General features: G+C 44.9%; 1 protein-coding gene across 1 annotated transcript in view; it reads left to right on the forward strand.

Moving 5' to 3' along the window:
* Positions 1-533: 533 nt before the first annotated feature.
* Positions 534-23,080, forward strand: part of LOC143211118 (acyl-CoA Delta-9 desaturase-like) — a 285,417-nt gene continuing 262,870 nt past the window's right edge. Inside the window, exon 1 of the mRNA XM_076428575.1 lies at positions 534-1,493. The gene's annotated coding sequence lies outside the window, so the exon portion shown is untranslated. The remainder of the gene's footprint in view (positions 1,494-23,080) is intronic.

Raw genomic sequence — 23,080 nt, forward strand, 5'->3', positions numbered from 1 at the left:
TAAGAGAGAAACATAATAAGTGAGAGGAAAAAATGAATGAAGTGAAAGTGAAAATTTGTCCGTCATTGATTGATCGTTTGTGTTGCATGCATTACGTTATAGTAAATACATCGTTTATTAACATATATAATTTTATCCACTGCTTGAACAATTCTATTATGAAAATTATCAAATTGCTTAGTAATATTCATTATTGAACCAATATTGTTCGACACTGTTAATTAGTGTGTTTCGCTATCGATTGATACATATTTATTATTGATGAATATCTACTTTCCAATTAAGAAATGCTTTGTATGTTAAATTTATAGACTGGGCTTTCTTCTTTTAAAAAATATAAAAATGATTCGATAATTGTGTTCAAGATGCGCGCGCGTCGAACAGAGTAAGGCTGTTGACGTCGCGCCGATACCACGAGATAGCGCGGCGTCGTTAATTGTTCGGCCGCCAATCACAACGCTAGGTGGCAAGACATCCGGTGAATCGACCTACTTATTGGCTGATCCAGTTTCCAGATCCTTCTAGAAGGATCTGGTCTTGAAACAGGATGTCACCTGTTTCTTTGGACACTGATCAGTCTATAAGTAGAGGGACCGGCTGTCTTGTCTCCCTCTCTGCGATTAACTCTCTAAGCAGTTGTTTGTTCGTTTTAAACGCGATCGTCGGGTACGTCTTAATCTCAGTCTCATTCAAACGGCAACGAGGAGATTCTTTTCGCAATTCTGCGCGAACCGCATCGCTTTAATTCAAACGAGCGTCTATTATAATACCATCGCGTTTATTTATTGTTAGAGTGACAAATCTCTTAGGAGAAACAATTAATTGTAAAGGTGAAAGTGCTTCGTTAAAACAAACATTTGCCACACGTGCGTGTTGCGTAATCAAAATTTCATTAATTCCTTTTACTGTTAAATTCGAACTCGCTTTGTTCCACTCGCGAACATTTTCTGGTCGTTCGAGCTGGATCCGCGTAACCGGATTTGCAACCTGCGTCGACCACGTGGAAGCCATTCTCGGCGGTGATCGGGGTCTCGCGGCGGTATCCCCACGCACGCCGAGCCGGGGTTCATTTACGGCGAGGAAATCGGTCGGTGCGGGAATTGGACGTGGTGCGCAGGTTTCGGGAACAACAACACGTGTTTATCATCTTTAACGGGTGCTCGCTGCCCGCGAACTCGGGGATACGGTGCTCGCGGAGACGGTGCGTGCACGTGTTCGCGACGGAACGCGTTCGTGGAAGTGTAGGATCGCGATTCGGTTGTGTTCACGGACCTGGTACTCGGCGGAGACGTGCTGGTGATCTTGGCTTCCACCGCGATCGGCCTGGACGGGTCGGGATTCTCGAATCTGCAACGTCATCGGCGACGCAGCTAACGTTAAGGCCTCCAGGGCGGTTCTACGGCGATGGTGAAGGATGGACCATCTCTTCTCGTCAAACCAACACCGTACGGAGTTTTGTGGACGGCTCGTCTCACTCATCTACGGTTGAATTGGTGAGTTCTTATTATGTACATCAATTTCTGCTCTTTTTCTTGTACACTGCTTCACCACGGCGCACAGTGGGTAAAACCGATGAATTCTATGTCAAAATGAAAGAACATTCGATAGAAATGAAATAGAACGATGAAATTTTTTTTAAACGACAGCTAAAACTGTAGAATATGATATAATTATGGAGATTGTGGCACGAACGATTTTTAACCTTGGGAAATTCGTTAAACTTGCACAATTTCAAGAAAATTGTGGTTTTTACAATGCCACGCGCGGAAGAAATTTTTTCGATGTCTTTTAACAAGCGAAGTTGGTACGACTCGAATCACTTCTCGATGTATTCTGATTTCTGCTCCGGGGTTTGCTTCGTGTGTCACCTCGGTGGTGCTGCGAAAAGGTCCGGACAAAATTGCACAGTACGAAGGGCGCCTTCATTTCACCTTCATTTTTTTAAATGGAATGAGCTATTTTGTAATACATAAATCGATGCAGCTGGACATTGTCGAAAAGTTAGTAGTTCAGGAGATATTTCAATTTAAATAACTCTGAAACACCATTACCAATTGCAATTTTTTCAAAATTTCTTTTTCACATCATGTAGTAAATTAATCGTTCTAACTTCTAAAAAAAAGTCCAAGTCGTATATGATCTGATATTTAAAAAGTTATCATCCTTTTAAAAATGTCCGAATATTACTGCGATTCACAGTTTGTGGCAATTTATTAATAAAAGACCATTGCGCTTTAACATTTTCTTGCGACCCATCCAACCCAAATCAGAAACATGCCGTGCATCCGGATGCTTGGTAAACTCACATAAATTAATGCTGGTTAAATTCGTTCACCTGGGAATTGCTGGCAATTAATCCTCCAGCGATACATGCAGCTCTAACAAGTCTAGTTCCAGGAACTTTATCAGTAAAACGTTAATGCATGCGACATCTACTGGCTTACAGCTTTATAGTTTTCCGAGTGAAGCAAGCAGTTATAATAATTTAGAAGTTACTCGCTCATTACGTCGACCCTCAAATCGGGTTGCATCTAGTTCGAAGCGAACAAATTCGCGCTAATTTTCTCAAAGAGAAGTCCGAACGCGATGACATCATAACTGTATAAATAAATAATCGTATGCATAAAATGAATAATTCAAAGTAATTTTACATATGTCATATGCATGCTATACAATTATGATATATTATTGAAAATCCTATTAATAGGCTTTTGGTATGTGAATTGTTAAAATAGTTATCGTCCTTTTAAAAGTGTCCGAACATTACCGTGGTTCACTGTAGATTCAATTATTCATTCACGTAGTTACAATAAATGTCGAACGAATCAAGTTGGACACAGAATTTTTGAAATTACCTTTTCCGTGCACGAAACTGCACAGCCACGAAGCGAAATGTATTTTTGAGTTTTCCGTCGGCAAGTCTTCTCCAAGGAGACAGGGCAGTCGATCGCGCAATGGAGTTACGTCGAACTCTATTTCTAAGAGCAGCGCATCGGGTTCCAATACCGATAAAGCCGTGAAAATGGACGTACATAATACCTAGCGGTACCTCGCGAAGACATAACGCTGGCCAGCTTCGAGACATTATGAAGAACCAATTTCTTCCTAAACCGATTGATATTCCGGCAACTTCGATTCCTTTCCCCGTCACGAGCGCGACATCGAATCGAATTAAAGGGAAAATTAAGTTTCTTTCTCCGATGGCATTCCAGGCTGCGATCTCATTTCTGTCTGTGTCTTATGCTTCTGCCATTCACGCTGGCTCTTTCTCATTATACTTCGTCCTATGCGAAATAACTTCTAATGGATAACCGAAAAATTAGATATTCCTTTTCCAATAATCCTACCGATTCGCTATCTTCTGGCGAATTCTGTAGCTTTTTTCAAGAAACTGCAATGGTGTCTCAATGTATGTGAACAATTCTTCTTTGTTTCTAATTATTTTTTCATGAAAACTGTCGGGCAACTTATTCGCGACACTTTTACTATTAAATCTGCCATTTTATTTTTTCGAAATTCTAAGTTCAGAATCGTAATCAGAGATCCAGAACACATCGTACTACCAATTTTTATAGAAATTGAATCATTTTTTCAAATACCCGCCCGCCATATTGTATCGGCCATTTTGTTTTTCGGAATTCTAAGTTCAGATTCGTAATCAGCGACCTTGAAAACATTACATCACAAATTTTCAATCTAATCCAGGAACGTGAATGTTTTCAATTATCCTTTCAAAGCTCACAGAATACCTACTCTATATTACAAAAAATAGTATTACGAACGAATCTGTCAAAATCTGCCGTTCATTTTTGTGTCATTTGCAAGATAATTGTATAAAGTAGATGCTTAAACAAGTTTCAGGGTGTGATTTGCCGTGATCCATAACTTCCACTCTACATCTTTAAAATTTACGCCTTCACTTTTACGTTCTCTTTTGCATACATAGTTACCAGTTAATAATAAACATTTGGCACTAAAAACTATGCAACTTATCTTCACAAACAGCATTCATAATGCACATTTAAAATCAATACGACACAATACAATTTGTATACTGTACACTGAAAATTCGCACTGAGGCTTGGAGGAGTATGAAAGCACTGTCTAATAAAACCGAAGTTCGGACTGCGATTGTTGGTCAATGGTCAGGTAATAAAATGCGACCTTCTTGCCGTTTACCTCCAAGTAGAAACACTCTTAGAATAACCAACTCCATAATTAAAACTTACCTAGTTGGAAGTTAATTTTTTAGGTTTTGACCACGTTTTCGGACTTTGGGACCACTGTGCGTTGGTGCGTGGCTGTTGAAAAAAATCCGAATTGTATTCTATTTTCATGAAATGGCACACGCTTGACTTGTACTGTTATTTCCTTTTGTGTAATTTCCGGTTGCGGGAACGGGACCGTACCTAGAGTGTGGTCAGCCCGCGACTGTTGAATCTTCTATTGACATTGTATATTTTCTTTGTCTTTGCCACTGATATTTTCTTGTGTGCCCCCGAAATGGCCCTCCCACATATTCTGTTTTTTTTTTATTTTTTTTAAAAAACGCCTCTCGTGAACGGTTCGGAGGGACGTCGGCGAAACCTGCCACGTCACAACTCATACAATTGGCAAATAAATTGAAACAAACTTATTTCTATTGAAAACAAGTTTTATTGGTCTTGCATCTTGAAAAAGACGCTATTCATCATTATTTCATTGTTATACGAATGTTTTCACTTTTAATACTGTTAAATAACTCTTGAAGTTCCGAAAGGGTTAGCGCATTGGTATCTTTGCGCAACAAATTGCTAAAAATTCATCCATCTAACGATTCCAGCATCAAAGTACTCTAATCAATAAATAGACAACGAATCTTTATGCACAATAAACATTTGCTACGCGACTTTCAACGAACCGGAGTGACGTATAAATTTATTTTCTCTCTTGATGTGTTTAATAGGTTGAAAGCAGTATACGAGTATTTTTAAATTCCTCTACTATTTTTACTGTTTTAATTTACACCTACTGATCTTCGTCATAAATGCGTAAAATCTGCTATCTTTTAATAAAAACACTGCGAACATTAAATATTCGATAAACATAAAATCACCACAAACTAGGCGAACAGAAAGAGCATCGTCAGCATATTGCGCGTTGAGTAGTTGAAGAAACAATCTGTCTTCGTCTCGCGATTAAAGTAATTTCTCCGAGGCATCGCGCGACGGGAGGACGACTGTTTTCTCTTTTTCTTGGGAAACAGCTGCTGGTATTAAATGCATACCACCAGCGTCCACTCACGTTTCCCGCCACTAAACTACTAAATTATGTAATTATCGTGATACTGGCTGGTAAGGAAGGATACAGAATGTATGAAACCTCGAGAGAATTATGACGCCGGCGAGAATGGCAAAGAATGGCCAAGCTGTTGCACCTTTTATTCGTCGAGTTCCATGGAGACTCCATGCATAGAGGAACCATGGAATTTTCGGCGGTTTTATGGCGTCCAGAGATGAACAATTCTGTTGTCTCCGGCAAAAAGTTGTTAACACTAGATCTACCAAACATTAAATCTGGCTAGCATGTGTGTATTGTCTTATAAAAATAACAATATTGAATTTATTTAGACTTTGTGTGATTTTCATTAATGACTAGCCTGCGGATTATTATATGCATTTATGGTAAAAATGAGTAAGTGTAATTTAATGCAGTACCATTAAATTATTTTTAAAATCTACTAAATATATTAAGAAATTAGTTAACATAACTGACAAAATATCCCAATATTTTACAAATCGGAAGCGAGCGCTCTTCATCCGATGCAAACAGAAAAGTATTAGAGAAATGAGCATATTTCCACATGCGAGTCGATAGTAATTAATACCGGGTCCTCAATTACCCTTAATTTATTTAAAATGTAGCGTTGCCTCGATAATGATTTTATTCGAAATTATCGCCACTTCCATCCGTCGCGTCGTCGTGTTTGTGTACAAATTGCGCGTGCACTCGCGTTTCATCGCGCGTTCAAGGAAATATCGAGTCAATAAAATGTACCGAATATTTTATGTCGGCAATCGGTTCTTCAATATCCGAATCAAATTGCGCCGCTACGCGTTGACAGATTAAACCTGCGTTCCAAAAATGCATTTTCACGGCACAGAGAGGCACCCTATCATATATATTCATCAAACGGCACCGTAAATATTGTACGAGCAAACTTTAACAATTTGCGCAAATGACATCCGCCCGGCGTTACCGAACTTCCCTTTCCGGGTCGCCAGCTACCATCCAATCTAATTTCAGTTTCCAATATTTTTTCGCGATCTTCAACTGCAACCTCTTCTCGATAGCTGATGCATTAGTGCTACACAAAAGAATATTCTATATTACACGTCTTTTACGGGGCAAAAAAGAAGCAACAATGTCTGCGATGTACACTATTGTACACACAACAATTTATCGATATTCATACTGCAGATTCAATTTAGTTGATTGAAATATTTCGATAATCGATACCCCGTGGATGAAATTCCAGGAGCATCAATGAATCGCGCCTGTTTCAGCAGCCGAGTAAAATTAAAGTATAAAATTAATAATAGCGTTGACTCGGGCAAAACTTGATCGAAAATAGCGATATTTAATTGCGAGAAGTAATTCAGCAGCCAAGACAAAAGAAACTCGATCAAATGGTTCACTTATACATCGGACTAAATTATTTAACGGAGATTCAAACCTGTTACCATGCCGGTTAATGCCAAGGCGGAACGGAGTTTCAAACTGGATTCAACAATTGCCAAGTTTTCTGCGAGTTCAATTAAAAGCACTGTCACAAGGTTCGGTTGAATTATATTAAGTTGATTTCCAAGATTAAGGCGCATCGTCCTTCATCCAGTTAGCTACTTTCTTCGTCGTAACTTCTCAATGTAACGGAGTTCGAAGTTATCGTTACTGTTGAAAATCTACGAAACTCGAAATCCGACCTCGCAATCGTCGACATAGGCAACGATGCAGTAAATGCATAACCATCATGACTATTCGAATCACATTAAAGAAGTTTAACGCAAGACAACTATGGCGTCTCTGAATATTATTCTGTCCACTGTGATTTCCACACACTTTCAATCTGCGATTATTTCGTAATTTTTTCAAGTCCGTGGTCAACGTCAATCAACCTAAACATCAATTTCAATCGTATACCATCAACTCACCCTCAGTAACATAATCTAATATGTATTTTAAACTGAATTAATTGAATGTAATTTCAATATCATCTCTGGCAGGAACCGTCCTAGATAAACGAACAGAGCTACCCTAGATAAATCTACATAACTGTTTAGGTTAGTTTAGGGCCCAAACATACGCACGACTAACTGGTCGTTGACAAAATACGAATGTTCACTTGAAGGGTACTGACAAGTACCACCCGTCATTGCAGGGCTATACAGGGTGTTTACCTATAGGTGGGAGAAAATTTAAGGGGTGGTTCTCGACGATAATATAAGACGAAAATGAAGAATAAAAAAATTGCGATTTCGGCTTCGTTATTTAGTTATTAACAATTAAAAATCCGCCTAAAATGCTGCAACACTTCTAACAAAAGTATACGTTGCGTACGTCAGACAGGCGCGCGACAGTCTCGTATCAAGTGACAAACGCATGCATACCTTGGTTCTCATTTGGGGCCACAGCGAGGTGAAAATGTTTAAAAAATCGGTGGACGACATTGAACCTACCTACTCGTTAAAATCCACAAGGGCATTTCTAATATCCGCCCTATGGAATTATCGAGTAGAAGGGGTCAGTGCCATTTCACTTTTAAATTCTTCTCAAACATATCCACAAATCCTTATCCTACACTATAATTGTTCATAACACCGTACCTAATATACTGGAATAAACGCTCTAGCACTATTTACAATATCATACACCCGCACTACGAGTTTACAGAGAGTACAAGTTTCCTGAGGGGAATGAGGAGAATGTAAAGAACTGGTAATCCTTTAATGTTGAAACACTGCACTTTATTGAACTTTATTTACGTCGCGAGACTCGCTCACAGACAGAACGGATATCTTTGAGGTCATGCGATTTCTGCGAACGGAAATCTTCGACGCGTGCGAGAAGAATCGTCCGTTCAAGCTAGCATCCGTATGCACACCGATTCAAGACAGCTAATGTGATCAATGCACAATGCACACACATGAGATATTTCGCGGTCACAGACAGAATGAGAAAGAATCACGAAATTCGTGAAAACAGGATAGACAATTGTAGATCTTCATTTGTTTTATCGATCTGGCATCTGGCATCGACCTCATCAGCTGTCTTGAATCTGTGTGCATACGGATGCTAGCTTGTACGGACGATTCTTCTCGCACGCGTCGAAGATTTCCGTTCGCAGAAATCACACGACCTCAAGATGTCCGTTCCGTCTGTGAGCGAGTCTCGCGACGTAAATAAAGTTCAATAAAGTGCAGTGTTTCAACATTAAAGGATTACCAGTTCTTTACATTCTCCTCATTCCCCTCAGGAAACTTGTACTCTCTGTAAACTCGTAGTGCGGGTGTATGATATTGTAAATAGTGCTAGAGCGTTTATTCCAGTATATTAGGTACGGTGTTATGAACAATTATAGTGTAGGATAAGGATTTGTGGATATGTTTGAGAAGAATTTAAAAGTGAAAGGGCATTGACCCCTTCTACTCGATAATTCCATAGGGCGGATATTAGAAATGCCCTTGTGGATTTTAACGAGTAGGTAGGTTCAATGTCGTCCACCGATTTTTTAAACATTTTCACCTCGCTGGGGCCCCAAATGAGAACCAAGGTATGCATGCGTTTGTCACTTGATACGAGACTGTCGCGCGCCTGTCTGACGTACGCAACGTATACTTTTGTTAGAAGTGTTGCAGCATTTTAGGCGGATTTTTAATTGTTAATAACTAAATAACGAAGCCGAAATCGCAATTTTTTTATTCTTCATTTTCGTCTTATATTATCGTCGAGAACCACCCCTTAAATTTTCTCCCACCTGTAGGTAAACACCCTGTATAAGCCTTTGCATTTCTACTCTCGTGGGCTAGTACTGTCGTAATCACGAATCGTGTCGCGTCGTGTGCATCTCGGAAGTCAACTATTAGTGAGATCGGGCGTTCGTTTCTTTTGAATCAAAGTTTAACTGTACAGATTCCGTGAGTTTGGTGTAAAATCTGTTAGGCAGTGATAAGGTTGCTCCGAGACCCCCGCATTGCCAGTGCGTCAGCACCGTGCATCTTACAATTAGTTTAGGTAATATCATCTTTCAATTCTTTCTATTCTAAATTCAATCCATTCGCGACAATTACACAATTGTAACACGAATTATATAGTAAGAATATATTTGTGTTCTTTGATATAATTAACTCAAATTCATTAAATCCATAATTACTGTCCAATATCCTAATCAAGTAATTGAACGTCCCCACACGATACAATCTTACCGCTCGGATTGTATCAATTAAATTATACTAGTTACGAGGCTTACTAATTATCCTAGCGATTCTCTGATTAAGCATCAAGTTCGTTCGCGACATTCCAATTGTCCAAACAGAGATTTATCCAACCTAGCGGCTCCGCAATTTCGCATTGGGTTCGTCCGCGTTCCTTAACTAACAAATATTCCTAGGGTAACAACCCTTCGCCGGCCACTCGTGCTGCTCGCGGCCCTGGCTCGTAACATTACTTTAAATATGTTCCTATTACGGTTCCTTTAAACATATGTATCTCGAAACAAAAAATATGTGACTTTGACCACTTTCATAATTACGGGCACATATAGCAGTTAAAACAAATCCCTTTCACCCTAAAAAGGATTCTGGTAATTTGCCTTAGTTTTATGTCTTCTAGGTGTGTGTAACCGCTTAAGTGACCGTCATTACCCCATCCTCCAATTTTTAGTGACCCCTCGGAGGGTAGAGTCGAGTGTAAAGAGTTAAACAAACGACCGTGCGAATAGTCTCGCTCTCGCCACAATCGTGCAAGGGTTTCGCGTCACTGCGCCAAGGGTTTCGCATCAGCGTGCAAGCGATACCCGCGGTCTACTTTGCGGCGTAGAATCACCGGACGAAATGAAATCGTAAAAAGCAAGGGCCACCTTTCGCGGACAAGGGAGGAGCGTGTTATTATTGTTTCCTTCGAGCGCGGATGCCATTTCTCAGTTCCGTCGACAGAGGAAACGGCGTCGGGAGCCGTGGCCTCTTGGATAAAAGTTTCCCGGAACTGGTTGGTCCCCTCGGTTTCGGAATGCAGAACCGGTTGTTGAAACTTATGCGCGCGAACTAACAGCAATAGAGGAAAGCTCGTTCCGTATCCCCGAAATGTTCTCCAGGGGATTTCGGTAGGTACTTTCATTTACATGCAGCGCGTTATGTATTGTCGGCGATACATGCAGAAAAAAGAGAATCGTAAAGTGGAACCACTCTATGCCAAATAAGAAGTTTGTGCCTCAATTACAAGATACAGGAGCTAAATATAAAATTATATTTCTCATTAATAGACTGCGGATCTTTATGCATTTATAGGAAAATTAAGTAGATGAACTTCGAAATTGTAGGAAAATTTTGAAAATTGAAGATGTCAATATATGATTTTAAATCTATTAAAATGATTAAGGGAGAAAATAGTATTCTATTTGGTTTCTATTTCTTGAAATCGACGCAAACAACTTTTATTTTGCATAAACATCCGCAGTCTACTCATTAATAATTTGAACGTAGAGTGGAAATAATGTATATCAACACCATTAAAGTGTTATAATGTTTCCACTGTTTAACAAAAGTGGTGTTTTAGAGTTGTTTAAATGGAAATATCTCCTAAACTACTAACTTTTCGGCATGCATAGGTTAGTACTCCTTTATAACGAATGCTCAACTGCCCCGATTGATGTATTGAAACAGGTGTGTTTCGTCGTCGTTCGGCTTCCTCGCGTTCGGGCTCCTTGGTGTCGAACAGCTCGCCGACCCAGGGTTCTAAACGACAAGTGGAGTGACGACGCGAGGAACGGAGTCGGTACGGGTGAAATAACTGAGACGAGTCGGTTGCGGGTAAATAAATTATACTCGCTGCCTTTCGGACGCGTAAGCTACGGTGCCTCAGGATACAGTGCGCGATGGTAATGCTACGGTGCCCGTGACTTTAGAACGTGTGACCGTGAGAGTGCTACCTTAACCTGTATGTGGCGTAGGACGCAGGCAGGATGGACAGGAGTAGAGTTAGATCACGACTGTCGTCGTGATCTCCTTACCTAGGCCGGGTTGTCGTGGTCCTTCGATGTCCGTGACGCACGGGTCATCGAAGTTCCTCCGGACAGTCGTTCAGGGAGTTCGGTCAAGGTGACGCACCTTGTCTGGCTCGATTGGCCTCGTGGGCGACTCGCCTCACGAGGGTGACTTTCTAGGCGGTTCTTAGGCGACGTCGAAGGGTGACGCACCACTTCTAGTTCGGCCGATTTCGTGGACGACGCGTCTCACGAAATATACCGGTGACGCACCGGGTATGCTCGAGGTGGAGTACAACTCGCACCAGCGGAGCGACAGGATAACTGGACAGGAGGTTCTCCGACGAGGTCAAAGGGTGACGCACCGTTTCTTGTTCGTCGGCTCTCGGAGGCGACGCGCCTAACGAAAGTGACCGGTGACGCACCGGGTGTTCGAGGTGGAGCACAGCTCGCACCAGCGGAAGTACAGGATAACTGGACGGGAGGTTCTCCAACGAAGTCAAAGGGGTGACGCACCACTTCTTGTTCGCTGGCTCTCGGAGGCGACGCGCCTAACGAAAGTGACCGGTGACGCACCGGGTGTTCGAGGTGGACCACGGCTCGCACCAGCGGACGGACAGGACAACAGGATTTCTTCGACGAAGCCGAAGGGGTGACACACCACTTCTTGTTCGTCGACTCTCGGAGGCGACGCGCCTAGCGAAAGAGACCGGTGACGCACCGGGTGTTCGAGGTAGAGCACGGCTCGTACCAGCGGAACCAGGATGCCGATAACGGCGGAGACGTGGACAACGGTTACAGGTAGAATACTCAGAGCACTGGAATATCGCACGAGGTGATTCCCGGATGGCTACTGGTAGACTCAGGTGATTCTAGTCTGTTCGCGACGGCTTTTATAGGAACGGTTCGGTGGTAAGGGATGGTGGTGCGGTGCGGTATTTTGATGGTGACGTATACCTTCTTCTGAACAGTATTTTGGAAGTTTGATTTGGATTCCCGTTGGAATACGGGCCTGGGTGCGGAGTACGTGCGGTACAGGCGGTGTTGTTGTTATGACAGGAGGCCGGTGGTACTAGATTCGCGTCGTCGTGTATAACCGGTGGAGGTGTGACAGGGGTTTGTTCGTAACAGGCCTACGTTATGTAGGTCTGTTACACCCCCCTCCTTCTTCGGGGTGACGAGCGAAAGGCGGCGAGACTGATTTATTCAGAAGAAACAGGTTTGGTATACATTGTTACAAAAGAAATTCGTAATACTGGCTGGTGTCAGAGAAACAAAAGGTGTGTGTGTGTGTATGTAATGTCAGTGTGGTGCTGCGTCGTTGTTGTTCCCCTCTCGTTGTCGGCATCGCCTCAGTCGTCCGGCTCGATCGAATTTTAGGACCCACCTCTCGTCCCCTATAGACGCCAGGAAGCGTTTGGAGGTGGTCAGCCGTAGCGGTACCTCAATGCGTCGGCCATTTGGTAGTAGGTACCACGTTGTTGGGCACGTCGCGTTTTTCCTTTGGTACCGTATTGGCGTCAGTGTGTCGCGGTGGTCTGCGGGTGTGGGGAAACCTTCGTTCCCTGGTTCCTTGCTTCGCGGCTCCTTTGGGCTGTGTGTGCCTGGCTGCTGGTGAACTGAACTGGTTCTGTGAACTGGACAAATGCTCTGGATTATTTTCCGGGGTCGGCCTCGGCCGCGTGGGGCCGGAGTAGCCGTCGGGGCAGGGGCAGGTGCGGGTACCCTGGTCTGTTCTGCGGGGGTATCTGGTTGCGCGTCCGGTTCGGTGCTCTCCGGGCGAGCGTCGTTTTCGGGGCTGTGTTCCGGTTTGAGATCCTGGATATGGATGTGTCGAATCCATTGTCTCCTTCCGTCCTGGAGGTCAACGATAACTGGCGATATTATGCGTTGTACCGTATAGGGACCGCTATATTTTGGGGCTAGCTTAGCAGCTATGCCCGCTCCCTTGTCGGGCAGTGTGTGTTCCTTTTTCCAAACGCGATCCCCTATGGCCGGTCTCCACTCGCGGCGTCGCAGGTTGTAATATTTCTCTTGTCTGCCGAAGGCTTGCGCTAAGTGGAGTTTGGCCAGTTCCTGGGCTTCTCGTAGATTTTTCCAGCGTTGGTGCGGGTTGGCGGTTGGCTCGTCTGCTGCTTGCTGTCCTGGTACTCTTAACTCTCGGCCTTGGTTCAGGTATGCCGGCGTGTATCCGGTCGCCTCATGCCATGCGGTGTTGATGGCAAACCTTGCCTCGTCTAATTTTTCGTCCCAGCGGTCGTGGTTTTTCCCGACGTACTGAGCTAGCATTGTTTTCACGACTTTGTTTTCTCTCTCGACCGGGTTGCACTGTGGTGCATACGGAAGTGTACGGCGGTGCGTGATGCCGGCTGCCTGTAGTAGACTGGTAAACGCCTCTCCAATGAATTGGCGTCCATTGTCGGATATAATGATCTGTGGCGCTCCGTGACGTAGGATAATATCCTTCTGGATCGCCGCGGCGACAGCAGTGCTGGTGGCTTTTCGAAGGGGTGTAAGTTCGACCCACTTCGAAAAGCGATCGAGCGCGACGAGTAGCCAGATGTGTCCGCGGCGTGATCGCGGCAGTGGCCCAACCAGATCTACGGACACGGTGTGCCACGGTTGTGTCCCGGGATTAGCGTGGAGGCGTCCTGGTGGCGGTACAGGCGGTGACTTGTATTGTTTGCAGCTGACGCAGCTGCGAACGTGTCGTGCGATGTCTCGGAACATCCCTGGGCAGTGGTACCTCTGGGCAATGCGGACGCTCGTTTTGGCGATTCCTAGATGTCCCGCGGTGGGGTCGTCGTGAAATTGCCGTAGCACTGCCTCTCGGTCGATCGCCGGTATGCATATTTTCCATGCGTTTCCGGAATCTGGCTCGTTGTAATCGAGCTGATGCGGTATTCGTCGTTGCAGTTTTCCCTCGTAAATCCGGAAATCGGGAACTGAGGCGGGTTCGTGCTGCGCGGCTTCCATCTTCTTCTCGTACCAGGAGTCGTTACGCGGTTTGGTGCGGAGGAGACTGACGCCTGGTACAGGTTCGATGCGGGATAATGTGTCGGCTACATGGTTCAGCTTTCCTGGCCGATACTGGATGTCGAAGTCGTACTGTTGCAGTTCGAGGGCCCATCTCGCCAGTCGTCCGGTTGGACTGTCGATTTGTTGCAACCAACGAAGTGCCTGGTGGTCTGTGAGAACCGTGAAATGGTAACCTTCTAGGTAAGGTTTCATTTTCCGAATTCCCCAGACGACGGCCAGACACTCCTTCTCCGTTGCGCTGTATTTTCGCTCTGTGGTGCTCAGCGTGTGGCTGGCATATGCGATAACTCTTTCCTCGTTGGCAGGACCCTGTGTGAGCACGACTCCCAGGCCGTGGTCACTGGCGTCGGTCTGGAGGGTGAACGGCTGTTCGAAGTCCGGGCAGGCGAGTACTGGTGCGGTGACCAGTTTCTCCTTCAGTGTCTGGAATGCATTCTCCTCGGCCTCGGTCCATTTCCACTTTGCGTTTTTCCGTGTAAGCTGCGTGAGCGGCTCTACTATTTCCGCAAAGTTTGGTGCGAACCGCCGGTACCATGAGGCCATGCCGTGAAAACGTCGAACTTCCCGTATGTTTTTTGGTGCAGTTATCTTTGCGATCGCGCTCGTTTTCTCTGGATCGGTTCGTATCCCCTGCTGGTCGACAATGTGTCCGAGGTAGCGGAGGCTGCTAACGCAGAATCGACATTTATCGGGATTCAGGCGGAGTCCGGCTGCGCGGAGGCGTCGAAAGACTTCTCGTAAATGTCGCTGGTGTTCCTCGAGGGTCTTACTGGCGATGATTATGTCATCCAGGTATGCGAACGCGTATGGTTCGAGTTCAGGACCGATTATTCGGTCGAGCAGCCGTTGAAATGTGGCGGGTGCCGAATGTAGACCGAACGGCATGACTCGAAACTGGAATAAACCCTTTCCCGGTACCGTGAAGGCGGTGAGCGGTCGGCTGGCATCTTCGAGTGGGACCTGCCAATACCCATTTTTTAGATCGAGGGTAGTCAAATACCTCGCCCCTCGTAATTTGTCGAGAGTTGCCTGGATATGTGGCAATGGGTACGCGTCCTTCTCGGATCGGTCGTTTAGTCGACGAAAGTCGACGCAGAACCTGGGCTTTCCGTCTTTTTTCTTCACAACTACCACCGGTGAGCTCCACGGGCTGCTGGACGGCTCTATTACTCGGTCATTGAGCATTTTCTCAACTTCCTCGTTTATTATCGCTTGCATTGCCGGATTTCTGGGTTGGTAGCGCTGTTTGAGCGGTGTTTCATCGAGTAATTTGATACGGTGCTCGATGAGATTTGTTCGTCCCGGTACCGTTTCAAACAGTTTCATTTCCTCTTGTAGGAAGTCGTCGAACTGTCGGCGGGCACCTTCATCTGGTACACGGAGGCCCATTTGCTGGCATGGTTCGGACAGGCAGGCGGTGGGCCAGGTTGCTATGTCGTATGGCGGCTTCAGGTTCATTCGGAGTGCCGTGATAGCTTGAATACCCAGTAATACTGGCGGACCCATATTCGGCAGTATGGTAAAGTCCTGTTGGTTTTCGGTGCCTAGTGCGGTGAATGATAGTCGTATGCGGCCGGCGGGTTGCATGCTCGTGCCGTCTGCTAGGCTGATTAGCGTGCTCGGTTCGGATGCTTGCATGCCTTGTTCGAGTGCCCATTCGTACGCTTCGGCGTTGATACAAGACAATTGGGCACCGGTGTCGAGCAAGGCGTCGATTTCCCTTCCTAATATTCGAATCGGTAGGAAGGGGTGGGGCGTATACTTTATGTCTGGGGCCGGCGTTCGCCCGTTCGCGACGAGCCCCGTGCGTCGTTTCCCGGTGGATGACACTCCTTCGTGAGTATTCCGTCTCGACCACATCGCGAGCAGAATTTCCGGTAGGCGTTTCTACACTCGAAACGGGTGTGGCCCCGTTGTTTACACCGCCAGCAGTGTGTCATTCGGCTGTAATTGTTGCCGTTATTACCTTGTATTGCGCTGGCGTCCCCTTCCCCGCGGGGCGTGTTGTTCATTTGGGCTGGTCGTACCTCAATTGGTTCGGTGCGGTGCTGGCTTGGTGTGTGGTCCCGGTTCTCGTTGGTAGCGGCGGCGAGGGGCCGGCTGGCAGCACGTTGAATCTGGTTTTTCCGTTCCATGGCTCTCTCGATGCGTTGCACGTGTCGGAGCAGGTCTCGGATGCTGGAAATCGATTCTGGATCGATGATGGCCGTGTAATCGGGCAGCATGTTCTCATATATGGTTTCCAAATATTCGTCCGTCGGGATGAGCGCTCGTCTCATGAGGGTGGTGAGCGCGTTCATGTACTCATGGAACGGTTCTCCGGGTTTCTGTACGCGTGCTCGTGCTTCGCGTGCTCGTTGCACCGGGGTCTTGTGACCGGCGTAGACCATCAGGAAGTCTGCGGTGAATTCCTCCCATGTGCTGATCTGGTAGCGGTTGTCCCGGTACCAGTCTTGGGCGTCTCCTCGCAAAAGTTCCGGCACCCCTTCTAGCAATTCTGCGTCGGAGATGTGGTATGAATGGGCCAGTTCCCCTATCCGTTCGAGGAACCGGAAAGGGTCCTTGCCGTCCGCCGTGCATCCCCACCTGCGCATCCGGTCCATTCTCTTTCCGGTGTCTTCTTGCTCTTCTGCGGCCGCTCTACTGGTGCCGGCCATTGGGTCGGCTTGTCGGGACGTGCCTGGTTGCATGGTGTTTAAAAATTGCGGGGTCTTCGGTTCGGTCATGTCGAAGAGGTCGGTGATCTGCAGGTTAATCAGATCGGCCCACTGTTGACGGTGTTCGTCCGTAGTCCCGGTGGTTGACCGATTTCCTCGGCGGGGGTTTGCAACGGTGTGTTCGCAATTTCGACTCTCGGGGCAGGTAATACCGGTGCGCATCCAGAGATGGCGTCTGGGGTACGAAACGCGTGTGTGTGACGGCGCGGTCACGGTTCAACGCGGCTCAGGAATGTTACGCGGCGTACTGGTCCTCTGGTAACGCGCGCGTTACCGTGTTGAACCGTTGATCGTTTATTTTGAAAAGCTAATTGTCGCTAATCGCGACGCGGATGCCTTTCCTTCAGTCCCTGTTCGGGCGCCATGAAACAGGTGTGTTTCGTCGTCGTTCGGCTTCCTCGCGTTCGGGCTCCTTGGTGTTGAACAGCTCGCCGACCCAGGGTTCTAAACGACAAGTGGAGTGACGACGCGAGGAACGGAGTCGGTACGGGTGAAATAACTGAGACGAGTCGGTTGCGGGTAAATAAATTATACTCGCTGCCTTTCGGACGCGTAAGCTACGGTGCCTCAGGATACGGTGCCTCAGGATACAGTGCGCGATGGTAATGCTACGGTGCCCGTGACTTTAGAACGTGTGACCGTGAGAGTGCTACCTTAACCTGTATGTGGCGTAGGACGCAGGCAGGATGGACAGGAGTAGAGTTAGATCACGACTGTCGTCGTGATCTCCCTACCTAGGCTGGGTTGTCGTGGTCCTTCGATGTCCGTGACGCACGGGTCATCGAAGTTCCTCCGGACAGTCGTTCAGAGAGTTCGGTCAAGGTGACGCACCTTGTCTGGCTCGACTGGCCTCGTGGGCGACTCGCCTCACGAGGGTGACTTTCTAGGCGGTTCTTAGGCGACGTCGAAGGGTGACGCACCACTTCTAGTTCGGCCGATTTCGTGGACGACGCGTCTCATGAAATATACCGGTGACGCACCGGGTATGCTCGAGGTGGAGTACAACTCGCACCAGCGGAGCGACAGGATAACTGGACGAGAGGTTCTCCAACGAAGTCAAAGGGGTGACGCACCACTTCTTGTTCGCTGGCTCTCGGAGGCGACGCGCCTAACGAAAGTGACCGGTGACGCACCGGGTGTTCGAGGTGGAGCACGGCTCGCACCAGCGGACGGACAGGACAACAGGATTTCTTCGACGAAGCCGAAGGGGTGACACACCACTTCTTGTTCGTCGACTCTCGGAGGCGACGCGCCTAGCGAAAGAGACCGGTGACGCACCGGGTGTTCGAGGTAGAGCACGGCTCGTACCAGCGGAACCAGGATGCCGATAACGGCGGAGACGTGGACAACGGTTACAGGTAGAATACTCAGAGCACTGGAATATCGCACGAGGTGATTCCCGGATGGCTACTGGTAGACTCAGGTGATTCTAGTCTGTTCGCGACGGCTTTTATAGGAACGGTTCGGTGGTAAGGGATGGTGGTGCGGTGCGGTATTTTGATGGTGACGTATACCTTCTTCTGAACAGTATTTTGGAAGTTTGATTTGGATTCCTGTTGGAATACGGGCCTGGGTGTGGGGTATGTGCGGTACAGGCGGTGTTGTTGTTATGACAGGAGGCCGGTGGTACTAGATTCGCGTCGTCGTGTATAACCGGTGGAGGTGTGACAGGGGTTTGTTCGTAACAGGCCTACGTTATGTAGGTCTGTTACAGTATTAAAAAATACCTTATTCCATTTAAGAAAAATGAAGATGACCTTCAAATGTCCGAAGTACCTCCACCTGCAAAAAAAACTATTATCGCCACCGGATGGCCCCCTTCGTACTGTGCACTTTTATTTTAGCAAATATTTCCGTGAAACTTATAATTTCGAAAATATCTGACAATGAGATGCTAATAGTTATTGCCCCACCCTGTATACAGTATACAGAAAAGTTGTTCAGAATGTTGTCCATGACACTAGATGTCAAGGTCAAGATAACAATTAATTTCCATTAATTTTTTTACAATTGTTACAATTAGATCTGTCCGCTGTTGCTGTTGAGATTCTTATTTGTCTTCTTCTAACGAAACGTCCTCTTCTTGGCATCAGGTGATCAGCGGGGTCAGATTTCGCTCACAGTTTCCTTTTGTTGTTTTTTCGCTGGTCCTCGCCAACGTCCTCGCCGTCGTCCTTTAGTTTCCGATAACATGAAAAGAGAAACGTTTTCGCATGAAAATGTGTTTGTTACATGTACAATTGGAGCTTTAATATAACTCGTATGTAAGTCATGTAATGTTATATGATAACTAACCTGACATCCTGGCGCTTGTCTTCCACGTTGCTGTCTATTTGGGGGCTGTTTCCTGGTTCCTGGTTGCTGGATGGTGGATGACATCTCATCACCTCTTCTTCATATTTGCTTTCAACAGCACTCGCCTCTCAAAGTTTTCGTCGGAAACGCGATTCCTCTTCGATGAGTTGGCCATTATCGCATACGAAAAAAACCTTTCGACGGATCCTGAAGACGGCAGCGGCGCACAGTGTGCCGGATTGGGGTAAAGTGTGACATTGCCTCGTAACTTTTGATTCGTAAAAGGTATGGATGCGAAACTTGGACTGGACAATGTAGTAATGAAACATTAATGATTAGTTAAGAAAAAATACATCAATGTTATTATTATTATTATTATTATTGCATTAAGCGTGATTTGGCTTTTCGCGCGCTCCTCTTACGTCGCTAACCCACGTCGCCCGTCTACAAACTATGCTTCGCTGCGCTCCGACTCTGCTCGCTATTCGAACATTGATAGCTTTAAACAGTAATAACACTGTCCAACAAATTTCAACTTTTTAAAAGTACTTCGATTCCCACTATGCGATTCTTGTAGAGTTTCCCGTGCTGATTCCGAATCTGGTTTTAATTTTTTTCCTATACGTCCGGTTTTTGAGAAAATGGAGTTTAAAAAAAGGACATATTTTTCAACTTTAAACAAATATTGCGATGTTATTATAAAAGATATTGAATTGTTCTTTACAGCAAAAGATTCTGTAGACTTTCCCGAATACAGTGATATCCAATATTAATACATTACGATTGTTTAAACATGTTTAAACAATGATTAAAGACGGAGATGCACCACTTTTGTACCAATTTTTGCGGATATTTTCGAATTTATCTAAAAAAATAAGGGCAAATATCCGCAAAAATTGGTGCAAAAGTGGTGCATCTCCGTCTTTAATCATTGTTTAAACATGTTTAAACAATCGTAATGTATTAATATTGGATATCACTGTATTCGGGAAAGTCTACAGAATCTTTTGCTGTAAAGAACAATTCAATATCTTTTATAATAACATCGCAATATTTGTTTAAAGTTGAAAAATATGTCTTTTTTTTAAACTCCATTTTCTCAAAAACTGGACGTATAGGAAAAAAATTAAAACCAGATTCGGAATCAGCGCGGAAAACTCTACAAGAATCGCATAGTGGGAATCGAAATACTTTTTGGCTGTTGGACAGTGTAATTTGAGAATAGGTTCGACTAGGGAATTAATTCTTTCACGGTTATTTAGAAGAAGGTGTACTAAAAATATTCCAATTTGTTAGACCCTGGGACATCCTGGGACTTTAAAGATCTCCCTTACCGAATATAAAGAATTTTTAAAATTTTCTACTTTTACTTCAGCATTGACTTTTAATATATTATGCCGACTAATTAATAATGTAAGATACGATTTCTTATCGCAAAAATCTGCTCTTCAATTTAAAAAAAAAAGCGAGAGAAAATATTAAATAGCAACGTCAGGGCATCGCATCAAAGAGAAGCAATTTTTCTCGTGAAAAATACGCCTCTTAAAACGTCCAACTTTCAATGCATATTACAACTATAATATTTATTAAATTGTACTATGTTCTTCATTTCCGAGGTCCATGGACATTTGGGATGCAATGTTCATATATTAGATATCGATACGAGAAAGTTCGTTTTAGGGGTAAATGTCACACTTTACCCCAATCCGGCCCACTGTGCGGCGTGTTCTGCTTGACAAATATTGCCTTAATGACTGGATATTTGACCAGAATTGTCCAATTATCTGTTTTTTTCTTGAGGAAATGTAGTATCTGTAAAACAAATTTTTTTTAAATTTCTGACATACATACAGAACAGTGTATTGATTAAGTAGGCAACATTTTACATACCTGCAAGGATGCCTCGGATGCATAGTCCATAGTATCTTCTGTTGGGGTCTCACCGAAATCAAAGAAATCTTCCTGGGTCGTTGATGATGACGATGACGATGTCGACACGCCTGCGGCTGGCGGGTTGCTCTTCTTCAGCTCCTCAATAACTTGTTTGTTCAATGACGTCATCAACGCATCTCGGTGGCTCTCTTCAATGCAACTGAACCACCGATTCTTGAAATGCGGATGGGTTAGTGTCGCAATTCCCGCGTTGTCCGCCTCCGTTGTGATGAATCTCAGGTGATCTCGGAATCTAGTGTCTACGCTGTGAAGCAGGTGGACACTCAAGGATCCATAGAATGTCCAAGTACTTTCTCCTAACATTGTTAATTTTCTTCTCAGGGAGAGAAGACAAGGCAGCAACGTGCCGTAGAAAATGTTGTTCTCTCCCTGCAATATGTCGATCTCCGCGGCGGCGCGGCGCGGCGATGGGTGCTGTGCACTTCAGGTGCTCGTAAATATATAGGAATTCATTTTCCCTTAACATATTCTTCTCTCCAAGGGCTCTACATATATCTGGAATCTTATCCCTATTCTCGTGTAATTGCCTCAAAGAATCATATAGGGAGTTCCACCTGGTTTCCACGGGTCTTTTCAGGGCACGGCCTAATATCTTTTGTATTTCTTCGGCCGCTTTCGGTCGAAATGACGCCCTCCATAAAATGTTGCATTTGTGCATCACTGCCTTGTGTATTGCCAATAGATACTCTTCTCCTTCTATGGCACTCATCATATCTGTGGTGACACACAGGTTCAGTGTGTGGGCAGTCGTGGGCATAAAGTGCCACGAGCCGATTCGTAGCGTTCTTCCGATTAAGAAAAGTCTAAACTCGATAGAATTCGGTCACTGCTTACTGCTTTCACTCGTGAAGATATCTTGGAAAAAGTATCTATATATGTATATATAATTCAATATTTTAGCCCATCATCGGTGCCTCGGGCGCATAGGCCGAGTGGTGGTATTGTGTTCTTGGTTCAGGTCTCGGGGCCCGACCCTCGGGCCTCGGAACGTGTACATTCAAGCCTCGAGCTGGTCAAAACGGAACGCACCCTGGGATTGCGTCTGTGAAAAATTATTTTATTGAGAATATTTTGAAATTTGGGAATGAATAACACCAAATTAATTGTAATTTACGTTATTAAGAAAACTACTCACTAGCTTTGTGATGAAAATGAATAAACACATGCTGGTTATCGAGACACTGCGGTAAACAGTAAACATCGAGCAAGAACGTATGAGATCATACATTGAAATATTCGGCGGTAAATTTGAGATACTTGTGGTGCTCTTAACAACTTTATTTCAATCTCTCGTACTCGCACAATTGCCGATGTAATGCGTACACAATTTCGTTAGGTGTCGCTAATAGTTATTATGCGACACCTGCCGCGATTCCTACTCTGCTCTTTCTCATTCGCTCATACGACATACGGCTGCACGGTTACCATATACTTCAAAGCGTAATAATATTTTATCACCTCTTATAACTGCTTCTATACCATATCTATACATATAACATTATGGTAATCCTTTTTAGCAATCAACTATCTTTGAAATATTACATACAGTTCATGTTGCATGTGAGAACAAATTGATATTAAATCACGTGTTGGAGCAAAGGAAAATTTCATTTGGACACTTCATCATACAACATTACTTCAAGTATCATCGGTGATCAAACTTAACCTAACAAGCTTCATAATTATCTGAAGTGTTTCCAATAAAATCCTTTGACGTAAATTTGCTTCCTTATCAACTACTTTTGCGTGCTCAAAATCGAATCTATGGTCAAACTCAATTGAATGTCTCGTCAATGCAGTATGTTGAGGTGGAGGTAAGAAAATATTAGGCTTGTGTTCT

This window comes from Lasioglossum baleicum, chromosome 8, assembly GCF_051020765.1.
Source record: "Lasioglossum baleicum chromosome 8, iyLasBale1, whole genome shotgun sequence".
NCBI lineage: Eukaryota > Metazoa > Arthropoda > Insecta > Hymenoptera > Halictidae > Lasioglossum > Lasioglossum baleicum.